We start from the raw sequence: 20678 nt of genomic DNA on the forward strand, positions 1-20678 counted from the left end.
AACAGGAGGAGAGGGAAGCTCCTGGTAAATTCCTAGATAGACTGAGAGAAGCCCTTTGCAGATTCACTGAGATTGATCTTGAAAGTGAAGAGGAAAGAGTGATCTTAAAAGATAAATTTCTCACTCAGTTGGCTCCAGATATCCGCCGTAGGCTGTTAAAATGGGTGTATGGACCAAATCAGTCTTTAGATAATTTGTTACAACAGGCTCAGACAGTGTATTATGGTAGAGAATATGAAAAAAAGAAAGAAAGTCAAAAAACCACAAAGGAACAGGCAGAAGCCCTCATAATGGCTGTAAGAACCATTCTGAAACAGCCTGAGAGAAATGCCCAGAGGGACCCAGATGAAAAGGGATGGGCTTGCTATTACTATGGAAAGGAGGGGCACCTCAAGTGGGATTGCCCTCAGGCCTCTAGGCCACCCCCAGATCCATGTCCTGTATGCAAGGGACCACACTGGAGGAGAGACTGCCTCTGGAGGCGGAGGTGTAGGTTTCAGGGGTCAGACTCAGAAGACAATCAGGACTGAAGGTACCCGGGGGTCCCTATACAAGCTCCCATCCAAATTACACCTGAAGAACACTGTGTATTAATAACTGTGGGGGGCCAATACATTGATTTCCTTTTAGACACTGGGGTGACTTTCTCTGTGCTTACTGAAGCCCCTGACCCACTTTTTTCCCGATCCACTTCTGTAATGGGACTGTCTGAATGAGCCAAAAGGTATTATTTCAGTTGTTCTTTAAGTTGTAACCGAGATTCTGTGCTATTTTCACACGACTTTCTGATCGTGCCAGAGTCTCCCTCACCCGTTTTGGGGAGGGATATACTGAGCAAGGTCCATGCCTCTGTTTTCATGAATATGGAGCCTTCCCTTTCTCTCCTTTTAACTGAACAAAATGTAAATCCTAGATTATGGGCTAATGGAAAATCTGTGGGTCAAACACAAAATGCTAGTCCTGTAGTTGTCAAGCTCAAAGGCCCACACTTATTTCCACATAAGAAGCAGTATCCACTGAAACCTGAGGTTAAGGAAGGGTTAAAACCCATCATCTAGAATTAAAGGATCAGGAGCTATTAATTCCCTATAACAGTCCATGCAACACTCCTATTTTGTGTATAAAGAAATCAAATGGTAAATGGAGACTAGTTCAAGATTTATAAATAATAAATGAGGCTATAGTTCCTTTACACCCCATTGCCTAATCCTTATATTCTATTGTCTGAAATTCCTGAATGAGCCAAATATTTCTCAGTAATTGAATAAAAAGATGCCTTCTATTCAATGCCTTTGGCGGAGGAAAGTCAATTTCTATTTGCCTTTGAAGACCCTATGGAGCTAGCTTCTCAGTTAACCTGGACAGTTTTGCCCCAGAGATTTTATGACAGCCCTCACTTATTTGGACAAAGTTTGTCACAGGATCTAGAAAATTTTAATAGCTCTAAAGCAGTGGTACTACAGTATGTAGATGATATTCTGCTCTGTGCTGAGACAGAGGAAGCTTGTTCACAAGCCTCAGAAGATTTCTTAAACTTTCTGGCAGCCTGCAGGTACAAGGCATCAGAGAAAAGGCTTAGCTTTGTCAACAATCTGTTAGATATCTGGGCCTAACCATAGCAGAAGGAACTAGGGCCATAGGCCCCCCAAAAATTAAACCTATACTAAATTATCCCCTAACTATTACTTTAAGACAATTGAGAGAATTTGGGGGAATCACAGGCTACTGTCACATTTGGATTCCGGGTTATGGGGAATTTGCCCGGCCTTTGTATAAACTTGTAGCTGAGGCTCAGCAGGCCCAAACCGACAAACTAGTCTGGTCTCCAGATACTCAAAAGGCTTTTAAGGTTCTTCAGACTGCTCTCCTGTAAGCTCCCTCTTTGAGCTTGCCCACAGGGTCAGAATTTAATTTGTTTGTCACTGAACGAAAGGGTATGGCCTTGGGAGTTTTGACACAACCCTGAGAGACTCACCAGCAACCTATTGCTTATCTAAACAGAGAATTAGATGTAATTTCACGTGGGTGGCCCTGCTGTCTAAGAGTAATTGGGGCAATGGCTTTATTAACACCTGAAGATTTAAAGATAATTAACAGACGAACTCATACTGTATTGACTTTTCATGATGTGAGTGAAATCTTAAAGTCTACGGTTAATACTTGGATGACAGACAGTAGACTTCTTAAATATCAGTCATTGTTTTTAGAAGGACCAGTAACTAAGCTTAAAGTCTGTGGAAATGTAAATCCTGCCATTTTTCCTTCCTGAGAAGGAAAATGAAACACATGATCATGATTGTTCCCAATTTCTAACTTTAAAGTATGCAGTTCAGGAAGATCTAATGGATACCCCATTAGATAATCCTGACATGGAAATATTTACAGATGGCAGTTCTTTAGTTCAGGATGGAAAACGTAAAGCAGATTATGCTGTGGTGAATGCTGAACAGGTTTTAGAAGCAAAATCTCTCCCCTAGGGAACCAGTGCTCAGTTAGCAGAGCTTGTGGCTCTGACTTGAGCTCTAGAGTTAAGCAAAGGGCAGCGAGTAAATATCTACACAGATTCTAAGTATGCTTATTTGACTTTACATGCTCATGCTGCAATACGAAAAGAAAGACAGTTTAAAATAGCAACAGTAGAACCTATTAAGCATTTCAGAGAGATTAAGAGACTTTTAATGGCTATCGGTTCAGTTCAGTTCAGTTCTGTTGCTCAGTCGTGTCTAACTCTTTGCGACCCCATGAATCACAGCACGCCAGGCCTCCCTGTCCATCACCAACTCCCAGAGTTCACTCAGACTCACATCCATCGAGTCAGTGATGCCATCCAGCCATCTCATCCTCTGTCGTCCCCTTCTCCTCCTGCCCCCAATCCCTCCCAGCATCAGAGTCTTTTCCAATGAGTCAACTCTTCGCATGAGGTGGCCAAAGTACTGGAGTTTCAGCTTTACCATCAGTCCTTCCAAAGAAATCCCAGGGCTGATCTCCTTCAGAATTGACTGCTTGGATCTCCTTGCAGTCCAAGGGACTCTCAAGAGTCTTCTCCAACACCACAGTTCAAAAGCATCAATTCTTCAGCGCTCAGCTTTCTTCACAGTCTAAGTCTCACATCCATACATGATCACTGGAAAAACCATAGCCTTGACTAGACGGACCTTTGTTGCTATATATTGTCCTAGAGAAGTAGCTGTTATGCATTGCAAAGGGCACAACAGGGATGGGAGTAAAGTAGCCAAAGGTAATCAGCTGGCTGACTGTCAAGCCAGAAAAGGGGCACTTTACAAAACCCCTTCAATACAGACGCCTTTGATCTGGACAGGTCCTGTGGAACAGGAAAAACCACAATATACTGAGGAAGAATTAGATAGATATGAGAAAAGAGGAGCAAAGATTACTGATAAAGGATGGTTACAGTCCAAGGATGGACTAGTAATAATTCCTGAAAATTTTCAATGGAAAATTCTTAAGGGTTTACACCAGAGTTTTCATGTAGGTGTAGAAAGTATTTACCAGATGGCGTCTTGTTTATGTGAAGGTAAAAATGTAATAAAAACTTTAAAAATTATTATAAAAAGATGTGAGATTTGTCAGAAAAATAACCCAAAGACTGAAAAGCTAACAAAATCTGGATTACAATGAAGTGGAAAGTATCCTGGAGAGGACTGGGAAATTGGTTTTACTCATATGCCAAAAGCTAATGGATATTCTTGCTTACAAGTTTGGGTGGATACTTTTACTACATGGATTGAGGCTTTTCCCTGTCATGGTGAACAGGCTAAGGAGGTTATAAAGATTTTAATCCATGAAATCATCCCCAGGTTTTGGCTGCCATGGAGCCTTCAGAGTGACAATGGCTGTTTCTTTAAAGCTGTTATAACTCAGGGGATATCTAAAGCTCTAGGAATAGAATATCATGTACAGTGTTCCTGGAAACCCTAATCCTCAGGAAAGGTTGAAAAGGCTAATGACATTATCAAAAGACATCTCTGCAATCTAACTTAAGAGATGCAAAACAATTGTATTAAAGTTCTACCCATAGCTTTAATGAGGGCTCAGACTGCCTCCCAAAAGGAGGGACTGTCCCCCTTTGAATGTATTTATGGAAGGCCTTTCTTATGCACAGACATTGTTATGGACCCTGAAGCCTTAGAGTTAACTAATTATGAAACTCAGCTCTCAGCTTTTCAACAGGCATTAACTGAACTCCAGGAGACAACTGACCTAGCCTCTGAGTCAAGCAAGCCTCTATTTGAGCCAGGAACTGAGGTCCTCATAAAAACATTGGAATATGGGGGCCAATCCCTTGAGCCCCTCTGGGAAGGCCCTTACCAGATTATGCTTTCTTCTCCCACAGCTGTTGAAATGCCAGGAGTTGATTCGTGGGTACATCACACTCGGGTTAAGAGGTGGCACCCTGACCAGAACTAAGTGGTGTCATTTTATGTCTTTCCTTTCTGTGCTGACTTTGTACTTTTCAGATGGGCCTGATAATCTATGTGAGCCTACTTCTACTGACTCCAAAAATCCTGAGTCTGCCATTTGATCCTCAATACAATGCCTTCCTGTCCTGGGCTCATTCCTATGCTGCATTCCACAATCAGTCTAACTGCTGGGTCTGCGGAGCACTCCACTCTTCATCAGAGGAAGGCTTCCTTCCCGTGGTGGACATCTCCACTTTAGGGAAAAGACTTTCTCCAAGTCTACGAATAACTTCAATAACAATCGTATGTGATGACTTTCTTAAACTGATGGCATCTAATAACCCTAAGACAGACTGGAGCAACACTTTGTACTTTAACTATGAATATAACATGACTTTTAATTTTGATTATACATTGTCTCAGTTTAATAACTATTTTGCTACACATAAGGTAAATGGGTCTAGATCTAATGGTTTTTTACCTGACGTTTACGAAATATGGAATGAGGTTATATGGCTAACTCTTGAAAAAGGACGTCTAATATCTACTGCCTCTATATGCTGGGAACAAATAGAGCCATCCCCAGAAGTTAGCCAACAATTATAATGATTGGAAACAATTGGGCTTTTTGCCTCAGGATATATGCAATGTAATCATCCCCATGTTTTCCAACCCCAATTCAAGTCCTCCCTTTGCCTGGCCAGACACTGATTGGGACTGGATATCTCAGTCATACTGGCTTACTCCAAATGGGACCTATTGGATATGTGGCTTTTACCTATGGACATTGTCCCCCCCTGGTTACATAGGGAGATGCACCCTAGGTCTAGCTTTTACCCACGGCTTTATATTTTCAGAGCTTCCAAAAAAGCCTGCTAATATACCCCACCTTAAAACTTGGTGGGCAAGGTCTGTGTTTCACTGGTATGATTATTTTGCTGCAGTGTTTGTTCCCTCTCTGGCAACTACAGATGTAATGCTACGAGTGGATGCTTTGACTAATTTTACTCAACAGGCATTACAAGATTCTCAAAAAGCAATTGCAGCTCTTAATGCCAAACAAACACAAATTAAAAAGGCAGTCTTACAAAACAGACTGGCTTTAGATATTCTGATAGCTGCACAAGGAGGAACTTGGGCCATTATTCATACCCAATGCTGTACATGTATATACACCTGATATGAGCACTAATATTACTCATTTTACTAAACATATGAACAAGATGACTGAGGCTATGGATACTCCTGAAGCCTCAAGTGCCTCACTTTGGGAGACATAAACTAGTTCCCCATGGTGAAAAAAACTATCTTAATTACAATAATTCTGATTGTTTTCTTTTTGTTGTTTGCTCCCTACATCTGTAACTGTGTAACTGGATTTGTTTCTAGTCACATAAAGTTTTTAAGTTACAGGTGGTTGTCCAAGCTCCTAGGAGTACCACAGATTCCTCCAACTATTACTTGGAGCCCCTGGATCAGAAACCCTCAATTTGAGGACTAGGAGAATATGTTGCCTCACCAGTTTAGATACAACACCCCTTATTAGCTCAGAAGCAGTTATGGAAAGAGAATGACCCCCTTTTCCCTAGGTAACATAATTCTCCTAAAAGAAAAGAGGGAATGAGAGAATCAATTCCTAGACAGATTGATAAGAAATTCAGGGTCCCCAAGGAGGAAAAAGGGCTCTGGGGCTCTCGAAGTAGAGATTGGAGGTGTGGAATTCTCAAGGGGGAGAAAAGGACAAACTTTTTTTCCACTGCATTCCTGCAGTTCAGTTCAGTCACTCAGTCATGTCCGACTCTTTGCGACCCCATGAATCACAGCACGCCAGGCCACCCTGTCCATCACCAACTCCTGGGGTTCACTCAGATTCACATCCATCGAGTCACTGATGCCATCCAGCCATATCATTCTCTGTCGTCCCCTTCTCCTCCTGCTCCCAATCCCTACCAGCATCAGAGTCTTTTCCAATGAGTCAACACTTTGCATGATGTGGCCAAAGTACTGGAGTTTCAGCTTTAGCATCATTCCTTCCAAATAAATCCCAGGACTGATCTCCTTCAGAATGGACTGCTTGGATCTCCTTGCAGTCCAAGGGACTCTCAAGAGTCTTCTCCAACACCACAGTTCAAAAGCATCAATTCTTTGGCGCTCAGCCTTCTTCACAGTCCAAATCTCGCATCTATACATGACCAAAGGAAAAACCATAGCCTTGACTAGACGGACCTTAGTCGGCAAAGTAATGTCTCTGCTTTTTGAATATGCTATCTAGGTTGGTCATAACATTTCTTCCAAGGAGTAAGCGTCTTTTAATTTCATGGCTGCAGTCACCATTTGCAGTGATTTTGGAGCCCTAAAAAATAAAGTCTGCCACTGTTTCCACTGGTTCCCCATGTATTTCCCATGAAGTGATGGGACCGGATGCAATGATCTTCGTTTTCTGAATGTTGAGCTTTAAGCCAACTTTTTCACTCTCCTTGTTCACTCTCATCAAGAGGCTTTTTAGTTCCTCTTCACTTTCTACCATAAGGGTGGTGTCATCTGCATATCTGATGTTATTGATATTTCTCCCAGCAATCTTGATTCCAGCTTGTGTTTCTTCCGGTCCAGCATTTTCATGATGTACTCTGCATATAAGTTAAATAAGCAGGGTGACAATATACAGCCTTGACATACTCTTTGTCCTATTTGGAACCAGTCTGTTGTTCCATGTCCAGTTCTAACTGTTGCTTCCTGACCTGCATACAGATTTCTCAAGAGGCAGGTCAGGTGGTCTGTATTCCCATCTCTTTCAGAATTTTCCACAGTTTATTGTAATCCACACAGTTAAAGGCTTTGGCATAGTCAATAAAGCAGAAATAGATGTGTTTCTGAAACTCTCTTTCTTTTTCGATGACCCATCGGATGTTGGCAGTTTGATCTCTGGTTCCTCTGCCTTTTCTAAAACCAGCTTGAACATCAGGAAGTTCATGGTTCACGTATTGCTGAAGCTTGGCTTGGAGAATTTTGAGCATTACTTTACTAGCGTGTGAGATGAGTGCAATTGTGCGGTAGTTTGAGCATTCTTTGACATTGCCTTTCTTTGGGATAGGAATGAAAACTGACCTTTTCCAGTCCTGTGGCCACTGCTGAGTTTTGCATGTTTGCTGGCATATTAAGTGCAGCATTTTCACAGCCTCATCTTTCAGGATTTGAAAGAGCTCAACTGGAATGCCTAGTTTTGTTTCACTAGCTTTGTTCATAGTGATGCTTTCTAAGGCCCACTTGACTTCACATTCCAAGATGTCTGACTCTAGATGAGTAATCACACCATCATGATTACCAGGGTCGTGAAGATCTTTTTTGTACAGTTCTTCTGTGTATTCTTGCCACCTCTTCTTAATACCTTATGCTTCTGTTAGGTCCATACCATTTCTGTCCTTTATTGAGCCCATCTTTGCATGAAATGTTCCCTTGGTATCTCTAAATTTCTTAAAGAGATCTCGAGTCTTTCCCATTCTGCTATTTTTCTTTATTTCTTTGCATTGATTACTAAGGAAGGCTTTCTTATGTCTTCTTGCTATCTTTTGGAATTCTGCATTCAGATGCTTATATCTTTCCTTTTCTCCTATGCTTTTTGCCGCTTTTCTTTTCACAGCTATTTGTAAGGCCTCCCCAGACAGCCATTTTGCTTTTTTGTGTTTCTTTTCCATGGGGATGGTCTTGATCCCTGTCTCCTGTACAATGTCACGAACCTCATCCCATAGTTCATCAGGCACTCTATCTATCAGCTCTAGGCTCTTAAATCTATTTCTCACTTCCACTGTATAATCATAAGGGATTTGATATAGGTCATACCTGGATGGTCTAGCGGGTTTCCCTACATTCTTCAATTTAAGTCTGAATTTGGCAATAAGGAGTTCATGATCTGAGCCACAGTCAGCTCCTGGTCTTGTTTTTGTTGACTGTATAGAGCTTCTCCATCTTTGGCTGCAAAAAATATAATCAATCTGATTTCAGTGTTGACCATCTGGTGATGTCCATGTGTAGAGTCTTCTCTTGTGTTGTTGGAAGAGGATGTTTGCTATGACCAGTCCATTTTCTTGGCAAAACTCTATTAGTCTTTGCCCTTCTTCATTCTGCATTCCAAGGCCAAATTTGCCTGTTACTCCAGGTGTTTCTTGACTTCTTACTTTTGCATTTGTGTCCCCTATAATGAAAAGGACATTTTTTTTAGGTGTTAGTTCTAAAAGGTCTCGTAGGTCTTCATAGAACCGTTCAAATTCAGCTTTTTCAGCGTTACTGGTTGGGGTGTAAACTTGCATTACCATGATATTGAATGGTTTGCCTTGGAAACGAACAGAGATCATTGTGTCATTTTTGAGATTGCATCCAAGTACTGCATTTCAGACTCTTTTGTTGACCATGATGGCTAATCCATTTCTTCTGAGGGATTCCTGCCCGCAGTAGTAGATATAATGGACATCTGAGTGAAATTCACCCATTCCAGTCCATTTTAGTTTGCTGATTCCTAGAATGTTGACATTCACTCTTGTCATCTCTTGTTTGACCACTTCCAATTTGTCTTGATTCATGGACCTGACATTCCAGTTTCCTATGCAATATTGCTCTTTACAGCATCGCACCTTGCTTCTATCACCAGTCATATCCACAGCTGGGTATCGTTTTGCTTTGGCTCCATCCCTTCATTCTTTCTGGGGTTATTTCTCCACTGATCTCCAGTAGCATATTGGGCACCTACTGACCTGGAGAGTTCACCTTTCAGTTTCTTATCATTTTGCCTTTTCATACTGTTCATGGGGTTCTCAAGGCTAGAATACTGAAGTGGTTTGCCATTCCCTTCTCCAGTGGACCACATTCTGACAGACCTCTCCACCATGACCCGTCCGTCTTTGGTGGCCCCATATGGTATGGCTTGGTTTCATTGAGTTAGATAAGGTTGTGGTCCATTTGATCAGACTGGCTAGTTTTCTGTGATTTATGGTTTCAGTGTGTCTGCCCTCTGATGCCCTCTCTCAACACTTATCATCTTACTTGGGTTTCTCTTACCTTGGATGTGGAGTATCTCTTCACTGCTGCGCCAGCAAAGCGCAGCCACTGCTTCTTACCTTGGACGCGGGATGTCTCCTCACAGCCACCCCTCCTGACCTTGAACAGAAGTAGCTCCTCTTGGCCCTCCTCACCCGCACAGCTGCCACTCCTTGGACATGAGGTTGCTCCTCTCGGCCGCCTGCCCTGACCTCGGGCATGGGGTAGCTCCTCTCAGCCACCACCCTGACCTCGGACGTGCAGTAGCTCCTCTTGGCCATGCTTCTGCTAACTGTACCAGTGGACTTTTATTAAATGAGCACTGTCCAAGTCTAAGTCATTGTAAAAATCTTAAAGTGGATCCAATTTGTCTTCAAGCTACTGCTTCCCCTTATATGTTTCACCACTTCCTTTCTTCTACCTACCTTCACTTTTGTGTATCCCACTCACAGAAGGAAGTCCTAAGTCCCCTACTGAGCACATACCTATAGGCTGATGCCCTTTAAGGTTCCAGCTCTGGTCCTTATCTTTGTCTGGAGCTCCAGACCCATTTAATTATTTCACTCAATATTAACCACTCCAAAACTAAAATATTATCCCCATATGTCTTTCCCCATCCAATATTCTTCAATCCTAAATGGTGACAGTATTCACATAGCCATCCAAACTTAAATCTCGGCCTTGCTTCACCACCTACTCTCTGTAAAAACTTGAGCAAGTTATTTAACTTCTACATGCCACATTTTCTTCATTTAAAAATGGAGGGGAAAAGAACACTTACTTCATAGGATGCTTATGTAGATTAAGAGATAAATGTAAAGCCCTTAGAACTGTGCTCAGCACATTGTAAGCACTTGACATTTTAGCTTATACTGCTTTTAACAGTATCATCCTCCACTATGTCACATCCTCAATCTCCATGCTGACCTTCCCCACAATTACATAATCTGTTCAGTCAATTTTACTTGCATGCATGCATGCTAAATTGCTTCAGTTGCCTCTGATTCTTGGCAACGCCATGGACTGTAGCCCACCAGGTAAGAATACTGGAGAGGGTTGCATGCCCTGCTTCAAGGAATCTTCCCTACTATTTTTTAAATTCAGTCCTCTCCTAGACATCCTCATGGTCATTGCTCTAGTTCAGGCCTTGATCCTCTCTGGATCAAGTACTACCTTCATAACTGGTTTCCCTGCCTCCATCCCTTATACAGCAGGGAAGGGGTTCTCATAAACTGGAACTTAATCTTGTTATAATTATAAATTCCTGTACTATTTTCCTGAAACAGTGGGCATTAAATGACTTTTGAAGGGTTTTTACAATCTGATTCTCACCTATCTTATATCCAGTTACTCCCTATACCACATTGAAAAAATAGCTGGTCTGTAAATAGGCAAATTCTGTAAGCCTCTATGCCTTTGTCTATTACATTAGCAGTACACTATATAGAATGTTCTTTCTTCCATCTTTTTAGCAAACCACTATTTATCCTATAAGATTCAAAATCCTTTGTCAAATCTAGTTTTGTGAAGCAGATTAAATCCATCAGGCCCATCTCCGAACCACCACACTACTTTGTACATTCTTCTAGTGGAGGAAGAAAAGCAAAGAAACACTTGCTGGATGCTTACCATGTGCCAGGCCCTATGCCAAGTGCTTGATAACATTAAACTTTATCTGATCCCTGAGCTCCAAGAAAGCAGCTACAGGTGAGAAACTCTTGCTCTTTCTTGTTCTAATAAAAGATGATAATTGTAAAGTAACATGACCTGGCATATTCTGAGATCAGGCCCTCTTCATACTTCCTCATGATCTCATAGGCTTGTGGTGACCTTTGTTTACTTGCCTCTATAAAATTCTAAATTTACTTTCTTTTCTTTAAGCCTTCATCTTATGTCTATATAGCCTGAATAAAATCATCCCCTTAATTGTCCTTTTCTTTTTATCTTTCACATAGTACTCACAATTCTATGAAGTTGGTTTTATTCTAATCAGTTTGCAGATAAGAAAACCAAAACTCAGCTGCATAGCTTAAGGTGGTACCATTAAGAAAGCAGGTTATGGACATGGGATGGGGGAAGGGAGGAAGGAGAGGGTGAGATATATGGAGTGAGTAACATGGAAACTTGCATTACCATATGTAAAATAGATGCCCAATGGGAATTTGCTGGATGTCTCAGAAAACTCAAAGAGGGGCTCTGTATCAACCTAGAGGGGGAAGGAGATGGGAGAGAGGTTCAAAAGGGAGCGGATATGTATACCTATGGATGATTCATACTGAGGCTTGACAGAAAACAACAAAATTCTGTAAAGCAATTATCCTTCAATTAAAAAATAAATAAATATTTTTAAAGAGGAATGTAGGCTATGGACCCAGGGTGGGAGAGGGGGAGGAAGGAGAAGGTGAGACGTATAAAGAGAGTAACATGGAAACTTACATCAGTTCAGTTCAATTCAGATTAGTCACTCAGTCATGTCAGACTCTTTGTGACCCCATGAATTGCAGCACGCCAGGCCTCCCTGTCCATCACCATCTCCCAGAGTTCACTCAGATTCATGTCCATCGAATAGGTGATGCCATACAGCCATCTCATCCTCTGTCACCCCCCAATCCCTCCCAGCATCAGAGTCTTTTCCAAAGAGTCAACCCTTTGCAAGAGGTGGCCAAAGTACTGGAGTTTCAGCTTTAGCATCATTCTTTCCAAAGAAATCCCAGGGCTGATCTCCTTTAGAATGGACTGGTTGGATCTCCTTGCAGTCCAAGGTACTCTCAAGAGTCTTCTCTAACACCTCAGTTCAAAAGCATCAATTCTTTGGCGCTCAGCTTTCTTTGCAGTCCAACTCTCATATCCATACATGACCACAGGAAAAACCATAGCCTTGACTAGACAGACCTTTGTTTGCAAAAAAGTGTCTCTGCTTTTCAATATGCTATCTAAGTTGGTCATAACATTTCTTCCAAGGAATAAGCGTCTTTTAATTTCATGGCTGCAGTCACCATCTTCAGTGATTTTGGAGCCCCGGAAGAGAAAGTCTGACACTGTTTCCACTGTTTCTCCATCTATTTCCCATGAAGTGATGGGACCTGATGCCATGATCTTCGTTTTCTGAATGTTGAGCTTTAAGCCAACTTTTTCACTCTCCTCGTTCACTCTCATCAAGAGGCTTTTTAGTTCCTCTTCACTTTCTACCATAAGGGTGGTGTCATCTGAATATCTGAAGTTATTGATATTTCCCCTGGCAATCTTGATGCCAGCTTGTGCTTCTTCCAGCCCAACGTTTCTCATGATGTACACTGCATATAAGTTAAATAAGCAGGGTGACAATATACAGCCTTGACGTACTCCTTTTCCTATTTGGAACCAGTCTGTTGTTCCATGTCCAGTTCTAACTGTTGCTTCCTGACCTGCATACAGATTTCTCAAGAGGCAGATCAGCTGGTCTGGTATTCCCATCTCTTTCAGAATTTTCCGCAGTTTATTGTGATCCACACAGTCAATGGCTTTGGCATAGTCAATAAAGCAGAAATAGATGTGTTTTTGGAACTCTCTTGCTTTTTCCATGATCCAGCGGATGTTGGCAATTTGATCTCTGGTTCCTCTGCCTTTTCTAAACTCAACTTGAGCCTCTGGAAGTTCGGGGTTCACATATTGCAGAAGCCTGGCTTGGAGAATTTTGAGCATTACTTTACTAGCATGTTAGATGAGTGCAATTGTGCGGTAGTTTGAGCATTCTTTGGCATTGACTTTCTTTGGGATAGGAATGAAAACTGACTTTTCCAGTCCTGCGGCCACTGCTGAGTTTTCCATGTTTGCTGGCATATTGAGTTGCGGCACTTTCATAGCATCATCTTTCAGGATTTGAAAGAGGTCAACTGGTATTCCATCACCTCCACTAGCTTTGTTCATAGTGATGCTTTCTAAGGCTCACTTGACTTCACATTCCAGGATGTCTGGCTCTAGGTGAGTTATCATACCATCGTGATTATCTGGGTCGTGAAGATCTTTTTTGTACAGTTCTTCTGTGTATTCTTGCCACCTCTTCTTAATATCTTCTGCTTCTGTTAGGTCCATACTATTTCTGTCCTTTATCAAGCCCATCTTTTCATGAAATGTTCCCTTGGTATCTCTAATTTTCTTGAAGAGATCTCTAGTCTTTTCCATTCTGTTGTTTTCCTCAATTTCTTTGCATTGATCGCTGAGGAAGGCTTTCTTATCTCTTCTTGCTATTCTTTGGAATTCTTCATTCATATGCTTACATCACCATATGTAAAATAGATAGCCAATGGGAATTTGCTATATCACTCAGGGAACACAAACAGGGACTCTGTAACAACCTAGAGGAGTGGGATGGGGAGGGAGATGGGAGGGAGGTTCAAGAGCGAGGGGGCATGTGTATACCTATGGCTGATTCGTGTTGATATTTGGAAGAACACAACAAAATTCTGTAAAGCAATTATTCTCTAATCTAAAAAAAATAAAAAAGAAAGTAGGGAATGCAATTCCTTCCCAGGTATATATGGCTCTGAAGCCCAGGCTTCCCATAAAATTGGGCATGGGCTATAATTTACCTATTTATGGATCTGCTTCAGACCATGAAAGCTTCAGAAGTGGGGAAATCCAGTACTTCAATCAGCATAATCCTTGTTTGTTGAATGAATTCCTGAATAAATCACATCAACTGCTACTAAGGTATTGTAGTTTTTCTCAAATGTTGTTTTTAACCCAAGCCTTTTTTTGATAAGTTGGACAAACAAATTGAAAGGTTAAACTTCTGACGCAAAGAAAATATGCCTTTTAAATGGAAATAATAGTGCCTTATCCAATGGATTGGAAACTTCTGATGAATTTCAGGGCAGGGTATGAGGGGGGGCTAATGTCCCTTCCAAAATTTCCAGTCTTCTAAAACCATAAAGTAGTAGAATTTCCTCAGAGAAGTAGATAACTCAGTTGAGAATGGCAGCCCTTCATTGACTAACTGTGTTACATTTATTGTTGTATCCAATAATACTCAGAATCAGGTGCTGGGAAGTAACCAGAGAAAACATCTCAGGTTAACTGCCTGCTTCTATTGCAAGACTCTCTCTAGAATCATAATATCTTTCCACTGAAGGGAACCCCCATAGTTAATCTTATCCAGTCACCTGATTATATAGATTGTATCTCAGTCAAATGGGAGCCTATACCTGTTTAAGGATTGGTTTTAAACCCTGACAATTCTCACAATGCTAAATCACTTCAGTCGTGGCCGACTCTTTGCAACCCTATGGACTGTAGCCCACCAGGCTCCTCTATCTGTTGGGATTCTCTAGGCAAGAATACTGGAATGGGTTGCCATGCCCTCCTCCAGGGGATCTTCCTAACCCAAGGATCGAACCCGCATCTCTTTTATCTCCTGCATTGGCAGGAGAGTTCTTTATCACTGTCGCCGCCTGGGAAGCAACAATTCTCATAGGAAGCTGTTATTTGTGTCTAGCCTCCATCTTTGTACTGCAGTAGCAACTTGGCTTCTTTCAGCTCTCTGCCAAAATGGTGGGCAGCCTTATAGATTCAAATTTCCCACTCAGATTTTAATCTGCCTGTACAGGGCCTCTGATCCAATTTTTAGATGATGTATTTCTCCCTAGTAAAAATAGATGCTCTTCTACTATTAGCATGAAAAGTTAAATGGGAGCAATGCAAACTGGCTGACAGAAGGGATCACCCCTTTCAGGGATTTCTCTAAGATAGTAGCTTTCTAATATTTCTGGACCCAGACCTATTGTAAGAGACACATTTCATTTCATGACTCATTTCACACATACACATGTATAACTGATACAAAATTTCTGCAAAGCAATTCTCATCCTTACTAGATACAATTCAACTGCAGTTTATTTAAGTCTCATGTTTTGAAAAACGCTGGTCATCACTGTCATATAAAGGGGTCATAAGCATACACCACCAAATACCTGAGAACCAAAACCTTTTATTCCCATACTTAGTCTGTCAACATTGAGAACTAAAACCACACCTTACTGTCTGTACATGATCTTGCTAGTCTACTGTCTTCATTAGCATAACTTTATTTTTCCGGGACTCCCCTCTGCCTCGGCAAATGGTTCATTACAGGAACATCCTGAAAATCCCAACAATGAATTCCCTAATGGAATACAACAGCAGATTTTGAAATGCCCTAAGATTCTTTAAATCCTTCACCTCAAAAATCCTTTTCTTCCTATTTCTACCAATCTTTGGTTATTATGTTATAAACCTTACCTAATTCTAATCAAATCTCTGTATTGAAAGACCTACTTCAATCTAAACTTTCAGTTCTTTAGTTCTAACCTTGCCTTCCTTCCCTTTGAGACACCTCCACTGAAACTTTGCAGAATCAGTGTCCTCCTTCACCCTAGTAAGCAATAAACTCGGTTTGGTCTTATCAATAGGTTATGTAGGTAATATTTGGAGAACTAGCTTTCCATACATTGTAGGATACAGACCAACAAGGGGTTTATTGGGGGAAAACTTACAAGCAAGCCAAGAAGTAGTAGAGCACACACACAGTCTCCTGAACTCTCCTTTTTCCATGGCACAGAGTCACAGATGTTCTATGTACCCCAATGTTGAAGTTCCAAAAAAGAAGGATCTGCTTGGACTGTATGTTGAATGTGTTACTGTGGGCAGTCCCAAAGAACACAAGCTCTGCCTCTACACTGGGAAAGGGGGCTAAGGTGATACCTAGTTTCTCTAAGTAACAAGAAATGTATCAACCATCTCCCAGATTGGAAACAATCCTAGGGAGTGTGCATGCCCAGGATCAAGGTCAGCATACTGAGAACCCCTTCAGAAAAGCCTAGTGTGTCAGGAATGCTGACACTAACAAAGGCCTTCCCTTCTGCAACTGGCTCAGTACAGCACAGCCAGCTCTCAGCTAAGCTACTGATAAAGGGAAAGGAAATGTGGCCCCAGGGCTATCCAGAATTGTCTCTCATAAATCATCCCAGAAGTGATTCCACTAGTGACTATTGGGTTGCAACCTGCAGTTAAAAAACCACTAATCCCACTTTGGGGCTCATTAACATGTTCATTATATTTATTGTGGCCATGGTTTCATGAATGTATACATATACCAAAACTCATCAGATTTTGCAATTTAAATATTTGCAATTTATTCTATGAAAATTATACCCCAATAAAGCTGTGAAAAATTATAAAAGAGATGGGTAAAAGTTGAGGGTATAGATGCAAGAAGATTGATTATACATTGATAATTATTAAAGTTACTTTTGTCTGTCTTTGCAAATTTCTTAAATAGTTTTAAAATGAATTTTACCACACATATATGATAAAAAGAACCTATTCTAAGGGTCTGAAACATAGCTGTACAGTTATTATAGGGAAAGTAGAATGAAAGTTGCTCCAAAGCTCCAGACACAAGTTTCTTTAGTTACCCTGGTGGAAGAATTTCTGACATCCTACGGGCATAGAAGAAGTATGAGGAGTGAGTGAAGTGAAGAAAGCACCTGTCTGCATTGGGCTTGTACTGTTAGAGTCAAAATATCATAGCTGGTTTCTAGTTGGTCACTTTGTCTCATTTTACATCTGTTAAACAACCCGTCTGTTCTGTATGTTGCTCAGCAGTTGAACTATATATTATGTTGGAAAACCAGAGCTTAGGGGTTAGGCATCAAGCACAAGAATTGTCAAATCCTGATCCTCTACTGACCAGGGTTAGGTGACTGCTCCATTTAGGGGAATGTGACACCAGATGGATTCTTTACACTATGCCCTGCCTGGTATCACCTCCTGCATGTGTGCTATGTCACTTCAGTCATGTCCACCTCTTTGCAACCCTATGGACTGTAGTCTCCCAAGCTCTTCTGTCCATGGGATTTTCCAGGCAAGAATACTGGAGTAGGTTGTCATGCCCTTCTCCAAGGGATCTTCCCAACCTAGGGATCGAACAAGATCTCTTTTGTTTCCTGCATTAGCAGACAAATTCTTTACCACTAGAGCCACCTGGAAAGCCCCACTATCACCTCACCACCTCCCAATTTTATATTGTTTTAATTATGTTCTTCTAAATATGCTTATATTTATGGAATATATATACTGTCATTAGCTATGTAAATCTGAGCATATAAATATTGGGGATATTTGGAACAGTCTTTTTCATGAGAATTCTTCCTATCATTCCCATAATCCGTGTTGATATGCTATTGTATGTCTTTCCCTGCACATAACAAAATATCATTTGTTTTCCAAAACAGGACTATGTCATAAAGACTTTTCTACATATTGCCTTCAACAATAACTCATTAAAGCCTCCTCAAGTCATCTGGTACAGCTACAAATATGTCTTTTTAATTGTTGCATAATATTCTCTGTTGAGAATAGACTGTAATTTCTTCAACCATTCCCTATATCTGGGCATTCAGTTTGTTACCAACATTTTGCAGCTAAAAACTATGATACAATAATATTCTTGTATAGATTTGCTAGAGAGGTGGCATTGTGGTACAAGACTCACATGACTATACCTGGAGGCCCTGCTAGGAGAGGTAAAGGTGATCTTTAAAAAAATGTTTAACCCTGAATTGTGCTGTTTGCTGATTTCTGTGGTTTTAATACTTTCATCATAGCCTGTTTCAAGCTACCAATGTAAAGTCACTAAGTGCAGAACTGGAAAGAGATGTACACAATTGGCTGTAGCCTCTATAAACTAGCTTAGAACATCACTCTGAGGACTAATAGATGTGGTGTTCTGTTCTTGGCTTTTCATTTGTTAACTTCTTTCAGTGGCAGGAAGAGGAATAGCATCCTTACTATCAGGTCTGCACTGTACAACTCTGTATGGCACCATTCACATCTATATAACAGGTAGCCTCTGGAGTTGTGCAAAGCTTAACTGATCTCAGTGGCCATACTTCTTTGTACCCCTAAAATGATACCATTCTGCTGCTTTGTAAGACTAACCTAGGGGTACTGGGCAAAAGTTCTCATAGTTCAGCACATAGCAGAATTATTTGGGCTGCTGATTAAAACCAAGATAATTGGGCTTCAACTTCAGAGACTGATTCTGTAGATCTGGGGTGGGGCCCCTTTTTTTTTTCACTTCTAACTAAGTCCCAAATAGTGGTGATATTGTTAATTTAGAGACCATCTTTCAAGAACTACTAGTATAGAGAAAACTAGGTGTTTTCTCTGTGAGAAAGAAATACATGGCTGGAATACTCAATTTGACTGAGCGACTTAGGGAATAAAGGCTCAGAGTAGAGTGAAGTGAAGTCCCAAATTCAGATGCTTGTTGGGGCCTGGCAGGTAATAGACATATGTATACTGGCTAGCTACAGCATAGAAAATGTTATATTTAAGGTTAATTCTTTGTTTTGATATTTAGAAGCTTTAAAAAAGACAAATTGACCAAGGTTAAGGGCACTATAAGAGTGAGAACTAGATACTGAGGCCAGGAGATAGGATTGAGATGAAAGAGAGTCAGCAGTCCAGGACCACAGTGTAAAAGAAATGTCAAAAAGGACAGGGGAAAGATCTACAGACCCCTTCATTTCTAGTATTCCTCCATCTCTACACCCTAACATCTACCTCAGGATCCTCAAATTCCAGTTTATTAAGAGAGCCTAGTGGGTGAGAATTAAGGACACAAAGGTGAGAGGTATTATATTGGCATACACTTAGCACTAAAGCAGAAGGGCCTGCTTGGCCTGCAAGCCTGATTCCAGAGAATGTAGTAACATAAACTCTGCACTAGGTGGCAGGGCACCCTAATATTCCTATCCTCTTCCCCTTCAAAATAGTGAGCCAGACTTTTCTAAGGACTTCATTTTTTTTCTCTCTATAAAATGAGAGATTTGGGCTAGATTAGATCGGTAAGCCACATCTATAAGCTCAATAGTGCAAAGTGTGGCCTTTCTTGAGAACTGGTTTTGGAATCAGTGACTGGAGGTTTTCTTGAGCATGCTAAGAGACTGGAAGGATGGGTTTGCTGCTTTCCCATAACTGATTACTATTGTGGCAAGGATGGACTTTTCAGTCTTCCCTCTGCACCACGACCTTGGTCACCAGCGTTTACTCACATCTAGGCCTCTCAGGTGGAGAAGGAACTGGAGACCCACTCCAGTGCTCTTGCCTGGAAAATCCCATGGACGGCGGAGCCTGGTAGGCTGCAGTCCATGTGGTCGCTGAGAGTCGGACACGACTGAACGACTTCACTTTCACTTTTCACTTTCGTGCATTGGAGAAGGAAATGGCAACCCACTCCACTGTTCTTGCCTGGAGAATCCCAGGGATAGGGGAGCCTGGTGGGCTACCGTCTATGCAGTCACACAAAGTTGGACACGACTGAAGCAACTTAGCAGCAGTAGCAGCAGGCCTCTCAGGGGCCCCAGCCAGTGACCAAATCCTCACTGCCATCATATTCTATGCTGAGTAGGGGGGTGGGGGTGAGGGGAGGGAAGAAAGGGGCAGGCTGCAGGGTACAAGCTAAACTTGATTGAAAAGCTAACAATCTGAGTTTTGGAGACTCTGTCTTCTCATCTCTAACAAGGGTTGTGTCTTCTCATGCCAAGGATGCAATAAACCCAAATGAGGTGAGAAACAAAATATTTCTTAGAATTGTTGCAATATTGTAACAAAACAAATGGGTTCAGAGTCAACCAGTCTGGGTTTTGATACTATATGTACCAATTTGCAACATTTTGACCTTGAGCTACTTCTCTTACTTAGCCTCAGAGACTTCATTTATAGCACTATTGAGATAATAATATTCACTAGATCAGGGTTTCTCAACCTCAGCACCATTAACATTTTGACCAAAATAATAATTTATTGTTTGTCATGTTTGACTCTTTATGACCCCATGGACTATACAGTCCATGAAATTCTCTAGGCCAGAATACTGGAGGGGGTAGTCTTTCCCTTCTCCAGGGGATCTTCCCAACCCAGGGATCGAACCCAGGTCACTCACATTGCAGGCAGATTCTTTACCAGCTGAGCCACAAGGGAAGTCCAAGAATGCTGAAGTAAGTAGCCTATCCCTTCTCCAGTGGATTTTCCAGACCCAGGAATAGAACCAGGGTCTCCTGCATTGCAGGCAAATTCTTTACCAATCGAGTTATAAGGGAATCCTTTTTAATTTATTGTTGGAGTTGTGCATTGTGGAGTGTTTAGCAGCATCCCTGAACTTCACCCACTAGATGCCAGTTTGCATTCTTCTCCTCTCAGTTTATGACA

At 41.4% G+C, this 20678-nt stretch overlaps 1 pseudogene; it reads left to right on the forward strand.

Moving 5' to 3' along the window:
- Positions 1-3194: 3194 nt before the first annotated feature.
- On the forward strand, positions 3195-5915 carry LOC132658837 (endogenous retrovirus group PABLB member 1 Env polyprotein-like; annotated as a pseudogene).
- Positions 5916-20678: the final 14763 nt, after the last annotated feature.

The sequence above is a fragment of the Ovis aries genome, chromosome X, assembly GCF_016772045.2.
Source record: "Ovis aries strain OAR_USU_Benz2616 breed Rambouillet chromosome X, ARS-UI_Ramb_v3.0, whole genome shotgun sequence".
Classification (NCBI taxonomy): Eukaryota; Metazoa; Chordata; class Mammalia; order Artiodactyla; family Bovidae; genus Ovis; species Ovis aries.